The sequence below is a fragment of the Mobula birostris genome, chromosome 23 (assembly GCF_030028105.1).
Source record: "Mobula birostris isolate sMobBir1 chromosome 23, sMobBir1.hap1, whole genome shotgun sequence".
NCBI lineage: Eukaryota > Metazoa > Chordata > Chondrichthyes > Myliobatiformes > Myliobatidae > Mobula > Mobula birostris.
Genome location: NC_092392.1, coordinates 11442639 through 11458991, shown reverse-complemented (window position 1 = coordinate 11458991; position 16353 = coordinate 11442639). Strand labels below are relative to the sequence as shown.

At 44.4% G+C, this 16353-nt stretch overlaps 1 pseudogene; it reads left to right on the top strand.

The window, feature by feature from the left end:
- Positions 1-2678: 2678 nt before the first annotated feature.
- Positions 2679-16353, top strand: part of LOC140186874 (C-type lectin-like) — a 36337-nt pseudogene continuing 22662 nt past the window's right edge.

Genomic DNA, 16353 nt, shown 5'->3' with positions numbered 1-16353 from the left:
GAGGAAGAACATCTCTGAATCAGTGATCACAACTTTGCAAATTTTAATATAGCTCTGAAAAGGGTATGTGTGGACCTTGCAGAGATAACTGAATGGTAGGAAGACCAATTATGAGAACATTAGGTAGGAACTAGAGAGAGTGAATTGTGAACAACTATTATTGGGCAAGTCCACATCTGACATGTGGAGGATGTTCAAAGTCCAACTACACAGAGTACATAGCAGGCAAGTTCCAGTGAGAAGGAAGGACAAGGACAGATTGGGAAAGGGTTTGTGGATTACAAGAGAGGTGTATTTATTTAAAAAGTAAAAGGAAATGCATGTTAGGTTTAGGAAGCCAAGACAAACAAGGTATTTGAAGATTATAAAGAAGCTTGAAAAGAACTTAATAAGGGAATTAGAAAAGATATGAAGGGGCATGAAAATTCCTTTTCAAGGAGGATTAAAGGGAAGGCCAATGCATTCTACACCTATACTAAGAGCAGGAGGATAATTAGGGAGGGGGTAGGTGTACTGAAGGATTAAGAGGGGAATTGTGTTTGGAGGTTGAGGGTATTGCTGATGTCCTAAACTAATACCTTGTGTTGGTTTTTATCAAGGAAGAGGAAGTGGAGGATAGAGAGAACAGTGTGGAGTGTACCAATATGCTCGGTGATTTTGAGACAGCGGAAGAGACAGTGTTAGGTCTCTTGAAGAATATTAAGGTAGATGTCCTCGGCGTTTGATAGATATACCTCAGGTTACTTATTTAGAGCTACACACATAAAAGTTGCTGGTGAACGCAGCAGGCTCCGATGCCTTTCTGTAGGAAGCAGTAAAATGGGCCAGATCAGTTCCAGTTCCTCCAACAATGAGCAGTTTGTTCATAGGGTAGTCCTGTAGTACTTGAAGATCTTAAAGTCCAGGATTCTCTTGCAATCATAAAAAAGAGAATTTAAAAGAGAAACAAAAAACAGCCCTTCGGTTGGCCCTAGAGAGGCCGCGGTGTCCATAAGACCATAGGACTTAGGAGCAGAATTAGGCCATTAGGCCTATGAAGTCTGCTCCACCATTCAATCATTGCTGATCCTTTTTCCTGCCATCGGCCCCACTCCACGGTCTTCTCACCATAACCTATGATGCTATGTACAAACAAGACCCCTTTAATCTCTGCTTTAACTACACCCAATAACCTGGTAATTATTTATTATTTGCTTTGTGTTTACAAACAGCCTAAACACAAAGTGTGGATAAAAGAGAAATACTGTAGGTTCTCCAAATCTGCTGCGTTGAATAAAGACCTTTGATATCTCCCTGGTACCATATCTATCTGCCACAACAAACATGTTTGTGTACAATTCATATTCTTTGGAAGTGTAGCTGTTGTCTTTCTCTGTAATACCTAACATGTTTTACCTGTGTTCTGTGAAGTGAAATTGTTGATAACAGTGGAATGCACTTGCAAAACCTGCTGGCTCAGAGATGTTTTTGGTGCAGATTTTAATCTATCACTGGGACGTTTGGTAATCCTCTGATGGCACGTAAAGAAGAGGAAGCACTTTGATGACGGGCAGGTGTCACATAGAGAACAGGGTGGTGATAACCATCAAGACCCTATCCTAAGGGGTTTCAATGAAGAGTTCGGCTTATACTACAGACTGGCTGCACCACTTACTGAAATACTTTTGCAGAATAATATTGACAATCTGTTCATTCTGTGGGACCACAGCCCTCCAATGAAAAACATTTAAAAGAATGCCAATTCTCTCCACAAGGATGTTGGCATCCTAAGATGTTAACACCACCCTAGTACTAGAATGAGGAAACAGACATCTCATAGAGATAGGATCTATGGGCATTTAGAGAATCATGGTCTGATCAGGGACAGTGAGCATGGCTTTGTGAAGGGCAGATCGTGTCTAACAAGCCTGATAGAGTTCTTTGAGGAGGTGACCAGGTATACAGATGAGGGTAGTGGATGTAATCTACATGGATTTTAGTAAGGCATTTGACAAGGTTCCACACTGTAGTGTCATGGTCCGGTCCGTGAAGACCGCATTCTGGTTCAGGGTCCGGTCCATGGACTCAGGACTCCGGGTCTTCCAGCTGTCTCTCCTCTGGCTGAGTTTATCGTAGGCACCTGATTCCCATCTTCGGGCTTGGAATATAAGTAGCCTTGGGGGTGAGTGTGGGTTGCTGGTTTGTCTTGTCAGTCCCCCTTGGAACAACCTGCTGATGGAAGGCTGGTGAAACCATTCATGATCTCTAGGCCTGGTTAGAGGACCACTGCTTCATGAAGCATTGTTGCCACTCATTGGAGTAGACTTTGTGGTATGGATTTGGCTGTTTCCTGGGCCAGCTGAGTGGCTGTCAGCCACTCTGAGCTAGGTAGGGACCTGGCTATTCCCGTAGCCAGCTGAGGTTGCTGGCTGTAACTGTGACTCAGAGCAACCCCAGAGCAGAGATGGAACTGTCTGTCGTTCTTTGGTGTTTGTCTCTTCTTGTCCTCCCCTCCGTAGGGTAAGTCTGGCCGTTTTGCCGTTGACCTGTGGGGGGTTTCTGTCTTGTATTGTCCTTGCCTCCATGGGGTAAGTCAGGCCGTTCTGTTGTTGCCCTGTCGGGGGGTCATGTGTTGTCTTGTCTTTTCCTTGCCTCCATGGAGTAAGTCAGGCTGTTTTGCCATTGCCCTGCAGGCGGATATGTCTTGTCTTGCCTTTGCCTCTGTTGGGTAAGTCCAGCTGTTCTGCCGTTACCCAACAGGTGGACCTGTCCCACCTTGGTGTGGAGAGGTTGAGTCCCGGCTTGTCTAATTATAAGTCCCGGTTCTATGTCTATATACTGTCCTGTCTCATGTTGGTGTTGTATTAACGATGACTCCTGGCTTTTTGAAGGACAAGTCCTGGCTCTATGTTGATGTTCAGTTTCCAGTTGGTCTCTCAGCTCCAGCCTCTGAGTTACCAGCCTCCGCATTCCAAGACGAGCACGCCGCAGCCAAGCTCCCAGGACCCAAGCCTCGAGCACGCCGCAGCCAAGCTCCCAGGACCCAAGCCTCGAGCACGCCGCAGCCAAGCTCCCAGGACCCAAGCCTCGAGCACGCCGCAGCCAAGCTCCCAGGACCCAAGCCTCGAGCACGCCGCAGCCAAGCTCCCAGGACCCAAGCCTCGAGCACGCCGCAGCCAAGCTCCCAGGACCCAAGCCTCGAGCACGCCGCAGCCAAGCTCCCAGGACCCAAGCCTCGAGCACGCCGCAGCCAAGCTCCCAGGACCCAAGCCTCGAGCACGCCGCAGCCAAGCTCCCAGGACCCAAGCCTCGAGCACGCCGCAGCCAAGCTCCCAGGACCCAAGCCTCGAGCACGCCGCAGCCAAGCTCCCAGGACCCAAGCCTCGAGCACGCCGCAGCCAAGCTCCCAGGACCCAAGCCTCGAGCACGCCGCAGCCAAGCTCCCAGGACCCAAGCCTCGAGCACGCCGCAGCCAAGCTCCCAGGACCCAAGCCTCGAGCACGCCGCAGCCAAGCTCCCAGGACCCAAGCCTCGAGCACGCCGCAGCCAAGCTCCCAGGACCCAAGCCTCGAGCACGCCGCAGCCAAGCTCCCAGGACCCAAGCCTCGAGCACGCCGCAGCCAAGCTCCCAGGACCCAAGCCTCGAGCACGCCGCAGCCAAGCTCCCAGGACCCAAGCCTCGAGCACGCCGCAGCCAAGCTCCCAGGACCCAAGCCTCGAGCACGCCGCAGCCAAGCTCCCGGCTCAAGGCCCCAGCCTGCAGCCTACATTTGGATTGGAGGGTTGTGACTAGTGGTGTCCCACAAGGATCGGTTCTGGGACCTCTGCTTTTCGTGATTTTTATTAACGACCTGGATGTGGGAGTAGAATGGTGGGTTGGCAAGTTTGCAGATGACAGAAAGGTTGGTGGTGTTGTCGATTGTGTAGAGGATTTTTGAAGATTGCAAAGGGACAATGATAGGATACAGAAGTGGGCTGAGAAGTGGCAGTTGGAGTTCAACCCTGAGATGGTACAGTTTGGAAGGACAAACTCCAAGGTAGAGTACAAAGTAAATGGTAGGATACTTGGAAGTGCGGAGGAGCAGAGGGATCTGGGGGTACATGTCCACAGATCTCTGAAAGTTGCCTCACAGGTAGATGGGATAAGAAAGCTTATGGGGTGTTAGCCTCCATAAGTCGAGGGATAGAGTTTGAGAGTTGTGAGGTAATGATGCAGCTCTATAAATCTCTGGATGGGCCACACTGGGAGTACTGTGTCCAGTTCTGGTCGCCTCACTATGGGAAGGATGTAGAAGCATTGGAAATGGTACAGAGGAGACTTACCAGGATGTTGCCTGGTTTAGAAAGTATGCATTATGATCAAAGATTAAGGGAGCTAGGGCTTTACTCTTTGCAGAGAAGGAGGATGAGAGGAGACATGATAGAGGTGTACAAGATAATAAGAGGAATAGATAAGGTGGATAGCCAGCACCTCTTCCCCAGGGCACCACTGCTCAATACAAGAGGATATGGCTTTAAGGTAAGGGGTGGGAAGTTCTAGGGGGATATTAGAGGAAGGTTTTTTACTCAGGGAGTGGTTGGTGCGTGGAATGCACTGCCTGAGTCAGTGGTGGAGGCTGATACACTAGTGAAATTTAAAAGACTACTAGACAGGTATTGGAGGAATTTAAGGTGGGGGTTTATATGGGAGGCAGGGTCTAAGGGTCGGCACAACATTGTGGGCCGAAGGGCCTGTCCTGTGCTGTACTATTCTATGTTCTATCTTCCATTATGCACCCACAGTTCCCCTCAGAATCCTAGAACTCTCAATCAGATCACTGGCATTTTTTATCCCAATGAGTTTTGACAAATTCTGAATAATATATCTTCAGTGGACATTTCACTCACTCCAAATATCCATCTGATAATCAATGTTGCACTTATTCAAGGCAAATATTTCCTGCCTTGGGTACGCAGACCAAATCAACACAAGAACTGCAAATAATGGTTCACAGTCACACTGCAGATTATCAGTGAGAGTCCTTCAGCAATGCAGACAAAATGCTGCAGAGACTCAGCAAGTCAGGCAGCATCTATGGAAGGGAATAAACAGTTGATTTTTGTTCAGAGACACTTCATCATGACTGGATAGGAAGGGGGCAGTAGCCAAATTAAGAAGGTAGGGTAAGGCGAAAGAGTACAAGTTGGCCTGTGATAGGTGACCAGGTGAGTGGAAGCTCGTTGGGTGCTGGAAGGTTGATGGGTATTAAGAAGCTGGGAGATGTTCAGTTGGTGAGGTAAAGGGCTGAAGAAGGAATCTAATAGGAGAGAATAGTGGAACATGGAAGAAAGAATAAAAAGAGTCACAAAGAGGTGATAGGAAGGTGAGGAGTCAGGAATGGATGAGAGGGTAAGCAGAATGAAGAATGGAAAAAAGAGAGAAAGGGGGAGGAGAGAAATTTCTGGAAATTAGAGAAATTGATGCTCGTGCTCTCCAGTTGGAGGCTACGCAAACAGAATATGAGGTATTGTTCCTCCAATCCAAGTTTGGACTTGCTTTTGTTCTCCAAAGCTCTTACAGCATCAGACAACATCCACCTACAGATTAACTTTCTGCATCTGGTGAACCAGCACGTCAGGACCTCTCCACACACCAACATTTACAGGTCCCTCACCATGTGAAACATTCCACTTTGCTTTGTCACCCATCAAATGTACAACATCCCACTTTCCCATAGAACTCTTCAAGTGCAGTCTGCATTCATTGTTACTGTGTGTGGAAAGTAACTGATCTTGGTGTTTGAAGTAACAGGTGATTTTTTTTTTTAGAAACTGCAGTACACCAGAAGACCTGTCAAAGCTGATCTACCTGAGCATGAATTTGGAGCAGCTTACATTCTCAGTTGATGGCTTTACCTGTAAAACTACATTTAGGTAACAGAGTAGTGGTTACGGGAAGACTTAATTAAGTGACAGACTAGGTCTTCATTACAAAATAAAATGATTATCCACAAGTCTCTCAATTAAATCCAATTGTTTAATATAACAATAGGTGCATGTTGATGCTGACTGACTTGCTGAGGTCCTTTAGCATTTATTGTGTGTTACCCTGGATTTCCAGCCTCTGCAGAATATCTTCTGTTTTTGTTTATAATTAATGAAATTCCTGAAAGTTCAATGTTGTTTACTTTTAGACATTGTGGTTCCATAACCACATTACCACAACCCACGTCTCTATTTACTAACTGGTGGTCATGATTAATCTTTCCTCTACCACAGATCCCCCTCTAGGCCCGTTCCCTAGAATAACCAACAAGACATTAAGGTTTAGAGCCCTTGCACCTCTGTTGTTTATTCCATTACATGACCGTGCCCATACAGCAACATTTTACCTGCAAACTAAAATAATAATGATCATGGTAACAATCAGTTGTACAATAATGAGCATTTGAGAGGTGAGTCAAATGCAGGAATGGACGTGTACATTCAAGCCCCAATTCTGAATACTGTTCCAAAAGTAGGAATTCTCAAGAACAATTTTTGGCACTATTCTCATGGTCCTTTACCCTTTTCAACAATTGTTTATGACTTCCTTATCCTTCCCGATGCTCTTTTCCCAATCAGCAGTTAAATGTAGAATGGGTGCTAGTCCAGTGCTACATACTTGTGCAATCCTTTGTCTGGGTGACTGTCATAAACAGTCAGTTGCAGAAACCTTCCATATCTGGCTAATGGAGCTCTGCCCTGTAATCTTTAATTCAGTCAGTATATCACATGATTTCCGTTTCTAGTCAGATTGCAGTTCACCTGTCCTTTGTAATAAGCTCTTTCTGATGTTGTGATGTTGGAGGTGTTGTTCACCAAATAAATGAGAGGAAAGTTTGTTTCTAACAGGTAATATGGTCAGGAAACAGTTATTGTAATGTAAAAACCACATTCAGGCAGGATTCTTCTTACAATCTATTCCAGACAAGCCCAGTGGTTCCCCCTGGGTATCACTGTATCAGCTCCTCTCCTCTCTTGGACTCGTATAACTCGATTGCATAGGCATGTGGGTTACTCACAGATATACACATTCCCTCCGACTACTGACAAAATCCAGGCAGTACTGCATTTTATCATAGCTTTGGGTGTCATTATTCACTCAGCCCAATACATTAACTGTTTACTCTTTTCCATGGATGCTGCCTGGCCTGCTGAGTTCCTTCAGCATTTTGTGTGTGCTGAGTCATAAAGCAGTCAGGTTGAAAACTGCCTCCACCTGTCTTCAGCCTGTACTAGAGTGAACTTTTTGCCAGTATCTTCTAATAATCACCAAATCTCCCACAAGTGTCCCTCTGGCCCCTGACTGCACTGTCCCTGCATGATGAATATTGATATGGAATCCCCCTCTTGAGTACGCCTACTGTCCACAGGATGTGTCCCGAATGCCATGCAGTGTTCAGAATACTGCATACTGTCACATTCCCCATGTAAAACCACGTACCACTGGTAATCCTACAGCTGGATTTCTTCTTTATTCCTTTGATTCTACATTTTGCTTGCGATGGAGAGAGAGCTGAAAGGTATGATGCAGTTTATGAACTCTTTCTTAAACCTTCACATCTTTCCAAAGATGGGTCAACAAGAACTTCCCACAGATCAAAACAGAGAGAGAGAGAGCTCTTTAGTTGGTGGTTTCAGGGATGAGAGGTGAGTTTGGGGGAAAGTACACACAAAGAGGAAATGCTGCAGTGAACAGGACATGGTGCAGAAAAAGAAACCTCTACCATAATGAGCACATGACTTTGCAAGGTTTCAAAGAAGTCTTTGACAATCATTTTTGTGATATTTTATTTCTTCGAAACTTATCCAATAAATCGTCTACATTTATAGTATATGCAATGGACCTGTACCCACAGTCATTGTCTGGGGCACAGATAATGTTCTGAACTATCTTATATTGCAGATGAATTGAGAAATGCTACACTTGGAGTGTACTATAGGGAAATGGAAAGTTGTGCTGTTTGATGGGAGAAAGAGCAAAACAGAAGATTTTACATGGTAAGGAACCAGTAAATGATGGTGAGTGGATGGGTCCTGGTGTGCTGGTTTACCTGATGCTGAAATTTAATCTGCTGGTAGAATGAGAATTATGAAGTCAAATAGCAGGTGGTCAGGTATTGTAAAGACTTTGGTGAACAAAAACAAGGCGGTCTCAAAGGTATTCTATTGTGTTACACTGGAATTCTTTAAGTTCACTCAGATATCATCAAAATGAATACAATGACATCTTAAAGTTTTGCATCAATTGCACTTTTCAGCAAGGAGTTTGGACAGGAATTTCTAGCTGTATCTACAACACATCTTAGCTGTTAGAGAAAACCAAACAATGGACCTGCTCAAGGAAGAATGTGAGTTCCAGACGAACGTGCTCTGCATCATTCCTGTGTCAACAATCTGACATGTACCTCAATTTTATTAAAATTCACCAACTTTCATTTAACCCATTCTACATACTACTACTCTAACCATTCACATTTTAGTTCTGATAAACTGTTGGTGATTTCAGTGGGATACCCCTTGAAATGCAAAAATATATCTCTGTTTTAGTATTCTCTCTGGCCCTGCATGTACCTTTGATCAGTCACCAACTCTGTTCACCCTCTTTCAGCCCTCCCCATCATCCCCATCCTGAAGTTGTGCCCTCTTGTCCTAGAAACCCCAACCATGGGAAATAACGTTGGAGACATTCTATACCTCTAGAAATGAATGCCAAAATCTGATGTGTCAGTATTTCAGTGGAGTAAAGGAAATTACAGTGGTATGAGAGAGGAACGGGCCAAAGCTGACTGGAATGGGACACTGGCAGGAAGGACGGCAGAGCAGCAGTGGCTGGAGTTTATGCGAGAAGTGAGGAAGGTGCAAAACAGGTAGATTCCAACAAAAGAAATTTTCGAATTGTAAAAGGAAGCAGCTGTGGTTGACAAGAGTAGTCAAAGCCAAAGTTAAAGCAAAGGAGAGGGCATACAAGGAAGCAAAAATTAGTGGGAAGACAGAGGATTGGAAAGTTTTTAAAAGCTTACAAAAGGAAACTAAGAAGGTCATTAAGAGGGAAGAGATGAACTATGAAAGGAAGCTAGCAAATAATGTTAAGGAGGATACTAAAAGCTTTTTCAAGTATATAAAGAGTAAAAGACAGGTGAGAGTAGATATAGGACCGATAGAAAATGATGCTGGAGAAATTGTAATGGGAGATAAGGAGATGGCGGAGGAACTGAATGAGTATTTTGCATCAGCCTTCACTGAGGAAGACATCAGCAGTGTACCGGACACTCAAGGGTGGCAGGGAAGAGAAGTGTGCGCAGTCCAAATTACGACAGAGGAAGTTCTCAGGAAGCTGAATAGTCTAAAGGTAGATAAATCTGCCGGGCCAGATGGAATGCACCCCCATGTTCTGAAGGAAGTAGCTGTGGAGATTGCAGAGGCATTAGCAATGATCTTTCAAAAGTAGATAGATTCTGGCATGGTTCCGGAGGACTGGAAGATTGCAAATGTCACTCCGCTATTTAAGAAGGGGGCAAGGAAGCAAAAAGGAAATTATAGACCTGTTAGCTTGACATCAGTGGTTGGGAAGTTGTTGGAGTCGATTGTCAAGGATGAGGTTACAGAGTACCTGGAGGCATATGACAAGATAGGCAGAACTCAGCATGCATTCTTAAAGGAAAATCCTGCCTGACAAACCTATTACAATTTTCTGAGGAAATTACAAGTAGGGTAGACAAGGGACATGTAGTGGATGTTGTATATTTGGATTTTCAGAAGGCCTTTGACAAGGTGCCACACATGAGGCTGCTTAACAAGATAAGAGCCCATGGAATTACAGGAAAGTTACATACGTGGATAGAGCGTTGGCTGATTGTCAGGAAACAGAGTGGGAATAAATGGATCCTATTCTGGTTGGCTGCCGGTTACCAGTGGTTTTCCACAGGGGTCCGTGTTGGGGCCGCTTCTTTTTACGTTGTACATCAATGATTTGGATTATGGAATAGATGGCTTTGTGGCTAAGACTGCTGATGATACAAAGATAGGTGGAGGGGCCGGTAGTGCTGAGGAATCGGAGAGTCTGCAGAGAGACTTGGATAGATTGGAAGAATGGGCAAAGAAGTGCTAAATGAAATACAATGTTGGAAAGTGTATGGTTATGCACTTTGGCAGAAGAAATAAATGGGCAGACTATTATTTAAATGGAGAAAAAATTCAAAGTTCTGAGGTGCAGCGGGACTTGGGAGTCCTCGTACAGGATACCCTTAAGGTTAACCTCCAGGTTGAGTCAGTGGTGAAGAAGGCGAATGCAATGTTGGCATTCATTCCTAGAGGAATAGAGTATAGGAGCAGGGATGTGATGTTGAGGCTCTATAAGGCACTGGTGAGACCTCACTTGGAGTACTGTGGATAGTTTTGGTCTCCTTATTTAAGAAAGGATGTGCTGACGTTGGAGAGGGTACAGAGAAGATTCACTAGAATGATACCGCGAATGAGAGGGTTAACATATGAGGAACGTTTATCCGCTCTTGGTCTGTATTCCTTGGAGTTTAGAAGAATGAGGAGAGACCTCATAGAAACATTTTGAATGTTGAAAGGCATGGACAGAGTGGATGTGGCAAAGTTGTTTCCCATGATGGGGGAGTCTCGTACGAGAGGGCATGACTTTAAGGATTGAAGGGCGCCCATTCAGAACAGAAAAGCGAAGAAATTTTTTTAGTCAGAGGGTGATGAATCTATGGAATTTGTTGCCACGGGCAGCAGTGGAGGTCATGTCATTTGGTGTATTTAAGGCAGAGATTGACAGGTATCTGAGTAGCCAGGGCATCAAAGGTTATGGTGGGAAAGCGAGGGAGTGGGATTAAATGGGAGAATGGATCAGCTCATGATAAAATGGTGGAGCAGACTCGATGGGCCAAATGGCCAAATTCTGCTCCTTTGTCTTATGGTCTTATCCTGCACAAGGACTCCTAAGTATCTTTGCATCTCTGCATTTTAAATTCTCTCTCCCTCTAAATAATAGTCTGCCCGTTTATTTCTTCCACCAAAATGCATGACCATACACTTTCCAACATTGTAATTCATTTTCTACTTCTTAGCCCATTCCCCTAAACTATCTAAGTCTCTCTGCAGGCTTTCTGTTTCCTCAAAACTACCCGCTCCTCCACCTATCAATGTATCATCGGCAATTTTAGCCACAAATCCATTAATCCCATCGTCCAAATCATTGACGTACATTGTAAAAATCAGCGGCTCCAATACCGACCCCTGTGGAACTCCACTGGTAAACGGCAGCCAGCCAGAATAGGATCACATTCTACCCACTCTCTGCTTTCTGCTGATCAACCAATGCTCCACCCATGCTAGTAACTGCCCAGTAATTCAATAGGCTCTTATCGTGCTAAGCAGCCTCATATGCGGCACCTTGTCAAAGACCATAAAAATTCTCAACATTACATCCTTGCTCTTATACTTTAGTCCTCTTGAAATGAATTGCATTGCATTGCATTTGCCTTCCTCACCACAAAGCCAAACTGCAAGTTATCAATTAGGGAATCCTGCACACTTGGTGTCTCAGTTTTTTTTGGTATTTTCTCTACATTTATAGAATAGTCAACTCTTTCACTTCTTCTACCAAAGTGCCAAACCATATACTTCCCAACATTATATTCCATCTGACATTTATTTGCCCATTCACCTAATCTGTCTAAATCCTTCTGTAGCCTCTCTGTGGCCCATGGCATTACAGAAAAGATTCTAGCAAGGGTAAATCAGTGGCTGATTGGCACAAGTCAAAGAGTAGGATAAAAGTAGCCATTTCTGTTTTACTGCCGGTGACTAGTGGGGTACCGCAGGGGTCTATGTTGGAAACAATTGGTTTTATGTTATATGTCACTGACTTGGAGGATGGAATTGATGTTTTTGTTGCAAAGTTTGCAGACGATACAAAGACAGACGAAGGGGCAGGTAGTTTTGAGGAAACAGAGAAGCAACAGAAGGACTTAGATTAGGATAATGGGCAGAAGAAGTGGCAGATCAAATACAGAGAAACTGGAGAGGATTCAAAGGTGGTTCACAAAACTGATTTCAGGATTAAAGGGCATTTTATATGAAGAGTGTTTGATGGCTCTGGGTCTGTATTCACTAGAATTGAGAAGAATGAGGGGTAATCTCATTGAAATTGAAAGAGCTAAAAAGCCTTAATACAGTGGATATGGAGAGGATGTTTCCTATGGTGGGAGTATCAAAGACCAGAGGGGACAGCCTCAAAACAGAGGGGTGTCCTTTTAGAATATAGATGAGGGACTTCTTTTGCCAGAGAGCAGTGAATGTGTGGAACTTGTTGCCAGACGGGACTGTAGAGATTTGTGATTGGTAAGGGTATGAAGGATTAGGGGAAGGAAGGCAGGTGATTGGGGCTGAGAGAAAAAATGGATCAGCCATGATGAAATGGCAGAGCAGACTCGATGGGCAAATGTCCTAATTCTGCTCCTATATCTTAGCTGTCTAAATCTGATTTCATGAAAATCATTATGAAAACATAAATGTTCTCTGCAGCCTCCAATTCTCAATGTTCAGTTACAGAACAACATTCTACAGCCACACTTGGAGTTCTCAAGACACTCCTGTGGTTTCCCAATTATGTCATTCAAGCTTGTCAATCAGTGATTGGTTGGCAGAGATTTTTAGGTGTGAGGTGTGGCCAAATGGGTTTGATTTGAATGGTTCTCAAAGCCTCCAAGGTCTCAGATCTACACATATATATAGGGGTGCATCAGGACTGGAAATCTAATTGACACAAGCATCTTGGAGAGAGAGAGAGAGAGAGGTGGGAATGGCAGCAGGATATCCCCACTTTCACTGGGAAACTTGATGCTAATGATGAATTATTTTCTTGTGTTTCAGGTTTGAGGGAAGAAACATGATGTTGGTGTGGGTTTTGGTGGTGACCGCACTGCTTGTCAGTGATGTGGCAGGTAAGGTCCATTGATTCCGGAAGCTTTATAAATATACTGCTGTGAGGAATGAATGTACATGCACTGTGCTGGGACTGTGGGAAATGGGAATTTGTGGCTATTGATTCCGGATGGGGTGCGGAAGGAAATTTAATTGATTTGAATTAAATTGACTTTATTTCTTTATGAGGAGTAAAAATCTTTACATTATGTCTCTGTCCAAATGTGCAATCTGCACTCATAGTAATTTATAATAAATAGAACAGTCGATGTAATATAGAGTATACTCAAATCAGTGTGAGTTCATCAGTCTGATGGCCTGGTGGAAGAAGCTGTCTTGGAGCCTGTTGGTCCTGGCTTTTATGCTGCGGTACTGCTTCCCGGATGGTAGCAGCTGCAAAAGATGGTGGTTGGGATGGCCTGGGTCCCTAATGATCCTACAGGCTGTTTATACACACCTGCAATTGTAAATGTCCTGAATCATGGGAAATTCACAACTACAGATGCACTGGGCTGTCCGCACACTCTCTGCAGAGTCCTGTGATTAAGGGAGGTACAGTTCCCATACCAGGCAGTGATGCAGCCAATCAGGATGCTCTTGATTCTGCCCCTGTAGAAAGTTCTCAGGATTTGGGGCCCATACGAAACTTCTTCAACCGCCTGAGGTGAAAGAGGCACTGTTGTGCTGTTTTCACCACACAGCTGGTGTGCACAGACCCTGTGAGGTCCTCGGTGATATGGATGCTGAGGAAATTGCTGTCTACCCCCTCTACTCCAGATCCACTGATGTCAATAGGGGTTAGCCCGTCTCCTTTCCTCCTGTGATCTACAACCAGCTCATTTGTTTTTGCATAATTGATGGTGAGGTTGTTTCACCACTGTGTCAGAGAGATAACTTCTTCCCTGTAGGCCACCTCATTATTGTTTGAGATAAGCCAATCAACATAGTGTTGTCGGAAAATTTAATTAGCATTTTGGAGCTGTGGCTGACAATACAGTCATAGGTATACAGGGAGTAAAGGATGGGACTCAGTATGCAGCCCTGAGGGGCTCCTGTATTGAGAGTCAGAGGGTTGGAGGTGAGGGAGCCCACTCTTACAAACTGCTTGCGACCTGACAGGAGATCCACTATCCAGCTGCACAAGGCCGAGTCCTCTGAGTTTCTTGTCGAGCCTGGAAGGAACTATGGTGTTGAATGCTGAACTGTAGTCCAAGAACAGCATTCTCACATATAGAAACATAGAAAATAGGTGCAGGAGTAGGCCATTTGGCCCTTTGAGCCTGCACCGCCATTTATTATGATCATGGTTGATCATCCAACTCAGAACCCTGCCCCAGCCTTCCCTCCATACCCCCTGATCCCCGTAGCCACAAGGGCCATATCTAACTCCCTCTTAAATATAGCCAATATACTGGCCTCAACTGCTTCCTGTGGCAGAGAATTCCACAGATTCACCACTCTCTGAGTGAAGAAGTTTTTCCTAATCTCGGTCCTAAAAGGCTTCCCCTTTATCCTCAAACTGTGACCCCTCGTTCTGGACTTCCCCAACATCAGGAACAATCTTCTTGCATCTAGTCTGTCCAATCCCTTTAGGATTTTATACGTTTCAATCAGATCCCCCCTCAATCTTCTAAATTCCAACGAGTACAAGCCCAGTTGATAAGCATCCTTCTTCTCCAGATGTGTAAGGACGGTATGTAGAGCAGTGGCTATTGCGTCATCTGTCAATCGGTTGTGTCCGTAGGCGAATTGTAGGGGTCCAGTTTGGGTGGTAGTAAGCTGCAGATGTAATCCTTGACCAGACTCTCAAAGCATTTGCCTGTTATTGAGGTGAGAGCAACAGGACGCCAGCCATACAGCCATGCACGCCTGGTCTTTTTTGGTACAGAGACAATGGTGGATAGTTTGAAGCAGGAGGACACTCTACACTGGGAGAGGGAGAGATTAAAAATGTCTGTAAACACACCAGCTAGCTGTGCTGTGCACATCCTAAGTACTCGCCCTGGGATGCCTTCCAGTCCCGCAGCCTTACGACCTGTCCACTCATTGGGAACATCTGCGTAGCTCAGCCTCAGAGTTGACCAGGATGTCCTAAACGAAATGTCTCTTGTTCAGGACATTCATCTCTGAGCTATTGAGATGGAAGATGAGTTAGAGACTCTCTTGTGTAGAGCAGACAGATTTCTCCGCAGTGTCACTTCACAGGAAAACATACTTGTACGCCTGATGGTGAGGATGAAGACAATAGGGAGCATATCCACAGAGCTGGCAAAGGTTGTACTTGTGCCTGATTTGATAACTTAACTGACACACAACATCTCTTCAAAATATCAAAAATGTTCCAGAATATAGCACTGAGACAGAACAGGTGACAGAAGTGAGTGGAGGAAGCATTTTGGATTGAGTGATCATGATTTCATTAGTTTCAAGACATCATGATGAAGAATAGGACTGATCCTCAGGTGAATTTCTAATCTAGAGGAAGGTCAATTTAGATGGATCTGCCAGGTGTAGATTGGAATAGATTGTTTTCCAGCAAAGAGATGCTTGGCAAGTGGGAGTCCTTCTAAAGTGAAATATTGTATGTACATAATCTGTTTAATCCTGTAAAAAGGAAAGTTTAGCAAACATTGGTTATCGAGGATCAAAGATCAAGGACAATTTTTTTTGCTATTTTCATTTTCATGTGATTTGCAGTGGTCCTTTACTTCTTGTAAGATATGATAAAACTTACTTTATCTTCTTCACTATTATTGGCTGTTGAAGCATATCCTACCATTAATGAAATGTTCATTTATTGCCTTCAGAGTTTCATCAGAATTACTCAGTCCAATAATGCCCAGAATCCCATCAGGATTTTTCTTCTTTGAGAGTTTGGTGTTATTTCCTGTTTATTATCTCCTGAATAGATCAATTTGTATTCATCAGAATCCAAACATCGACTCCCTTTCCATCTTGTCTCACACAGTCCCATGACAAGCCTTTAAATTCCAGAATCATGTTCCTGAACCTCCTTTGAACCCTCTCCAACACTAGCACATCCATTTTTGGATAAGGGCACTGAAAACTGCTCACAATACTCCAACTGAGGCCTCATCAGTGCTTTATAAAGTCTCAACATTACATCCTTGATTAATATCATAGTCCTCTCAACAGGAATCTAATATCGCATTTGCCTTCCGCACCACTGATTCAACCTGCAAACTAATCTTTAAGGAATCCTGCACTAGGATGCCCAAATTCCTTTGCACCTCAGATTTTTGAATTTGCTCTGCATTTAGAACATAGTCTCACTTTGATTTCTTCTACCAATGTGCATGACTATACACTTCCCTACACTGTATTCCATTTACCACTTCTTTTCGAATCTTCTAATCCAGTGGTCCCCAACCTTTTTTGCACTGCGGACCAGTT